Here is a 5,375-nt window from a genome sequence, read left to right as displayed (position 1 = left end):
TGTTCGGAAATTGCTGATTTCCACAGTTGAATTAGGGTATTTTTTTTTCTCTGTTTCTGCTTGGAATTTAGCTTCAGATCTTCATTAATGGAATATTTTTCATTTTTCGATCTTATTTTAGGTGAGATATAGGAATCTTTACTGTTTTATTTGTTTTAACGGAAAAAAAAAAAAAACAGATCATAGAATTAGCAAACTTTATAATGTGATTTCCAAGTTTAAGAAAATGTAGCGAGGATTTGAGTAATATTTTAAATTTTCACTGCATTTAAATGATTTATTACTGCTGTATTGTAGGTTTAGCTCCAACATCTGGTTGCAAGAATTAGCCTTTTGGGATGCTTGTTGATGTCGTGATACTTATTTACTTCTGCTTGAAATTTGGCTTTGAATTCGCCCAATGGATATGCTCTTTCTTTTTCTACTTTTTTTGAGATAATGTTTTTGCATAAGGACACATTGATTAAAAAAGGAAACGCACAGCTGAACCATTTTTATGCATTCACTGCCAAGAATCATCCAATCTTATAAGAGTTAGTGAGAGTTAACAACTACAATGCCTTCTGTTTATGGTTATTCAATGGTGAGCTGATCTGAGTAATCATTTGAGAAATGCAGGTTCGTGGTTGGACATTCACAATATTTGTTGGATCATGAAATTTTTGACGAGGTAAGTTTGATTCCTTTGGCTATTGTTTGAATCTTTTGCTGGATTGGAAGATGTAGGTTTGGATCTGTGGAAAACATTTTTTTTTGTTTGTTTTCTTTTTCTTTTTAAAATTTTCTTGGAACCCCTAGTTTGATGGAAAATAAAAACACAATTTTCAAAAGAAAAGAACTGATGAAAGAAAAGAAGTGTGATGTTTCTTCTGGATGACCTGCTCTTGTTAAAGGGTACAAAAAGACGTGTGGATTTTTGCATTAGTGTAGATTGGTGTGGGTTTTCATGAGCTTGGAGTGGGTTTCAGTTCGTCTTCCAGAGCATAATACCTAATAAATTTGTATTGCATTGCTAGGAAATGTCAGGTAAGTCTTATGCAATTATCATTGTGTTACCATTCAGTTGAATTGAGGATGTAAAGGACAGGCTGACTCTTATATCTTTATCATATAGATTTTGCACTAGCTAAGTGAAACACCATAAATGGTTATGGGGGTGATAGAAATGTCACAGGAATGGTATTCCATTTGTTTATGGTTTGTTTGTAGAACCAAAACATATACTAATCCTTCATTTTTAAAAAATGCTAACTATCCTGACCTAGACTAGTCATCACTAGCCATGTAGTATTTTTTTGATTGAAGTTATCTAATGGAACTTTTCTTTTGTTTGTTTGTTTGTTTGTTCTTTTTTTATATATATTAATTTTTTTATTTTTTATTTTTTATTTTTGTGATTTGCTGATGTGTCAAAATTGGGTTGACATATGCAAATGTATTTCAAGCTTTAATTGTCCAATTCATAGGTCACCTCTTGATGGATCGTAGCCTAAATGTGGTAATTGCTGGATTATCATATTTATCATTCACCCAACTCCTGGCTGTTCAATAAGGATCCACGAAAGACCACTGATCGGATAGTTAAGAGGCATCTAAATTGCATGAACTGATATTGGATGGTCTAGATGAATGAGCATGTTGTCTCATGAACATTAATGTAGTTCACCTGCATGGTGGATGTTCTTATACAGACATCTTCTTGATTTGGATTTTCTAGTTCATACATACATGGGGTGAAGTAATTAAAATGAGATAGTCCTTACATATTGATTATGTGATTTCTTCTCATGTTCTTTTACTTTTGCAGATTGCCAGGCATTTATGTGTGTTAATTTTTGTAATTTTTAGCTTTTAAGGTTTGAAAATGAAGAGCATGAAGAGAGCTATAAAAAGGTCAGGAACAAGGAGAGGAGACACGAGTATCAGCACGACTATGTTGAGGAATACGACCCGACAACAGAGTACGGAGATGTCGTGCTCCAGCAGTGGCTGCTGATGGTGAACTGGATAATCGAGGTGAGGGACTCTTGAATCACGTTTTCTTAACAATATTATGTGAGAATCTAAAAAATTGGCTAATATGCAACTGATATGCAACTCAGTGACTATCAATTGACAAATGGAAGATTGAATGTTTCATTGGATTTTCTTATCATAATGGCAGTTGCCGAAATGTAATTCGAATGCATGTTGCCTAATGGATATTTTCTTACCTAAATTGGTAGGTTCGATGTCATACAACACAATTTAATTACAGTTGGGTGTTCTGTTGGCATTCACCTAAATGTTACTTTCTATGATATTTCTATGTTTGTGCAAAAGGCTTTAGCCTCAGTTTTTAACTTTTTTAGCTACAGTTTTGAACTGAGGTTAAAGCCCCCTTTTCTTATAGTGAATGATGATCAACACTGATTAGGCCCATTTTTGTGTAAATGATGTCGACTATCCATATTAAAGGCCATTGATCCAATGGTTGGGTATTGGTCGAATTATGCGATCTTTTCCCATAAAAAATGAGTCGGCCCGAATGAACAGACTAGATCAATGAATCGACCTATGTTAGTGTCCCCATAAGAACACTTTATAACTTGTTGTGTTAAAAAAGCATTAGAGCATCTCTTCATATTCTAAATGTAGTTTCCTTGATAGAAGTTACTTTCTAATGCAGGTAATCGATAGGCTGGACTGATGGTTATTCGAGCATACCATATGGTAGGTGATCCAGATTCATCTGCAATTGAATTATGCACTGAATCTGAGAATTGGATGTGGATTTTGGACTGAATCTGAGACTGGAAACCCCTTAAACAGTGTGTGTGTGTGTGTATTAACATTGGTGCGATGAGTATTTACTAGTGATTGGGAACAAACCCGAGCCTTTCTTTTTAGTTCATAGGCTGGTGGGCTAGTCCTGGACTCAGGTCTTCATTAATTCCACCACATTTATGGACACCTCAACATGCACCATACGTTTTTTTTTTCCCTTCCCAGACTACTATTTCTTGGAGATCTAGGAAGTTTTTAGTAAGGGCGTGCATACTAGTGTTGCTATTGCCAACTTACCCTCGAAATTTTTGTTTTGCCACACTGCACCTGTGGTACCAGGTACCCATATCCATATCTATATTTTAGTACCACCATTGAGTAAATAATCACTCAAATTGAAAGGAGGATAGCTATAAGACCAGCATGATTTATGGGACAGCACGTTGGTCGTAGCAGGATCTTCTAACCATGTTCCAGGCATTCCCCGTCAGAGCTTTTCTAAGCTGACATGCATGTGCAAGTCAGCTAATGCATGCACCTCCATATATGGTAGCTTGGCACACAGGTAAAATATCCAAGCCCCACTTATCATGTGGATGCATAGATGCTACTGGTGAAAGATAAAGGTGGCCTGCTCAGTAGTTGTGCCATGATATTAGAAATAAGTGGATGTGTTAGAAAACTTCAGTCAGGTCTTTCATAGATATAGATTCGTTCAGTTGATTGTGGCTCGACTAGAGGACTGACCTGATTCTTGAGATACGAAATCTGCAGTTTACCCTTTTGATGGATGGCTTGGATATTACACATGTCTGCCATGCCGGCATGTGGTAGTATGTGCGTTAGCTCACTTATACATGCATGTGAGCTTAGCAAACCTCTTTCCCTTCCTCAGGTGGGCTCTACCAAGAAGGTGTACATTTCTAACAGGTGGTGAACCTGCTTCTGAACATCATTAGATTATTTTCTGATGGTGATCTTTTCTCTATACAACGTGATGCATTGTATACCCTAGAAACTATCTAGAACTCGAGGCATTGCTACTAATCACTGGCATGTCCTACTTGTAATTGACAAGCAAATGAAGATTTTCTTTTCATGATGGTTAGCTCTGCTTGCAGATTTTTCAGGTCATAGATACTTGTGGTCAGTATCTATTCTACTTGGGAAGTGGGTACTTATGGCTACCGATGGTCCTCCTTGCAGAAATCGTCCAAACGTTTATTTTGGCCCTACAAACCATATGGTGAGACCATTCCTTTTGGGTCAATTCCATTCCTCTTTGAGTTTTTATTAATTCATTAAGAATAAAAAAGAAAATGGTTATACATGATGCACTTCTTTCACTTTGTCTTTCTTTCCCCCAATGGTCACTCCGATTTATGAATGCCATTACTATTTGTAGGATGATGGAATATACGAAGCTGTTGCAGGAAGTGACTTTGTCATTACTAAAGTTGCATTTCGAGACAACTCTTCAAAGTACTACATAAATGACCGTGAAAGTAATTTTACAGAGGTCATTAAGAAATTGAAAGGAAAATGAATGGACTTGGACAACAATCGGTTTTTGATTCTTCAGGTGAGTGATGGGCTAATGGCTGAAAAAGGCATATTTAGCTGTGAAAAAAATATCATACCGTCAAAATATATCTTCTCTTTCAATTCTTTATCATTAAAATTTCAGGGTGAAGTCTAGGAAATTTCTTTAATGAAGCTAAAGATTTGTATTTTCAGCATTATTGTAATTGTAATTGTAATTGATTGAATGAAGGATTGTAATTGATTGTAATTGAATGAATGAATGATTGTAATTGATTGTAATGGAATGAATGAATGATTATGCAGGTGGTAATTGAATGAACAAATGATTATATATATTTTTTAATGTACAAAATAACTATAGATATTGACCGTAGTCAGTAATCTGACAGCTGTAGCCATTATTAAACTTGGCATATTGCTACGGACTTTTAGCTACAAATAATATCCGTAGCTGTTTATGCTTATCGCTATAGGTAAAATAGCTACGGATTATATCTGTAGCTGTTCTAATCTATAGCTACGGATTAAACCCGTAGCTATAGGTTCCAGACCTGTTGTTACGGTACCTGCAACTATGGTTGTGCTACAGACTAGAACCGTAGCCATAGGTCTATGGCTACGGCTTTTATCCGTATCCTTTGCCCATTTGTCTAGTAGTGATTTGTGGGGCTACAAAAGTTTTGATTCATGCTAGTATTTTTGTTTTCGGTACATCCCAATATGAATAACGTTATTAATGGTATGGATGGCATTTAAACATCACTATTGAACCTAGGAAGGTTTAAATGGTATGAATTTCCCTAACCACATTTTCCTTTAGTACGGATCACTCAAGCTTTGGAAACGGTTCATTTTTGACAACATGTCCTAAAATGAACTCACAAAATGGATGGACGGAGAGGATTTCTCACAAACATCACAGTGGACCCCACCTAAGCTCCAGGCACAGGAACTTCCCTGAAGACGCATTTTTGGTGGTGACCCCAACACCAGTCAGATGGCTGGTGTCATGTTTTATCCAAACTTTTCATCCATTGTTGCAGCTCATCTTAGTGCATGACCCA

General features: G+C 36.2%; 1 long non-coding RNA gene across 1 annotated transcript; it reads left to right on the top strand.

The window, feature by feature from the left end:
• Positions 1-3,430: 3,430 nt before the first annotated feature.
• On the top strand, positions 3,431-4,609 carry LOC131229654 (uncharacterized). Its single transcript, XR_009163521.1, has 2 exons — positions 3,431-4,012; positions 4,172-4,609. It is a non-coding gene; the product is annotated as an uncharacterized LOC131229654 (long non-coding RNA).
• The last annotated feature ends 766 nt before the right edge of the window (positions 4,610-5,375 follow it).

Source organism: Magnolia sinica, chromosome 2 (genome assembly GCF_029962835.1).
Source record: "Magnolia sinica isolate HGM2019 chromosome 2, MsV1, whole genome shotgun sequence".
NCBI classification, from domain to species: Eukaryota; Viridiplantae; Streptophyta; class Magnoliopsida; order Magnoliales; family Magnoliaceae; genus Magnolia; species Magnolia sinica.
The sequence above is the reverse complement of the archived record's forward strand: the minus strand, read 5'-3'. Positions and strand labels throughout refer to the sequence as shown.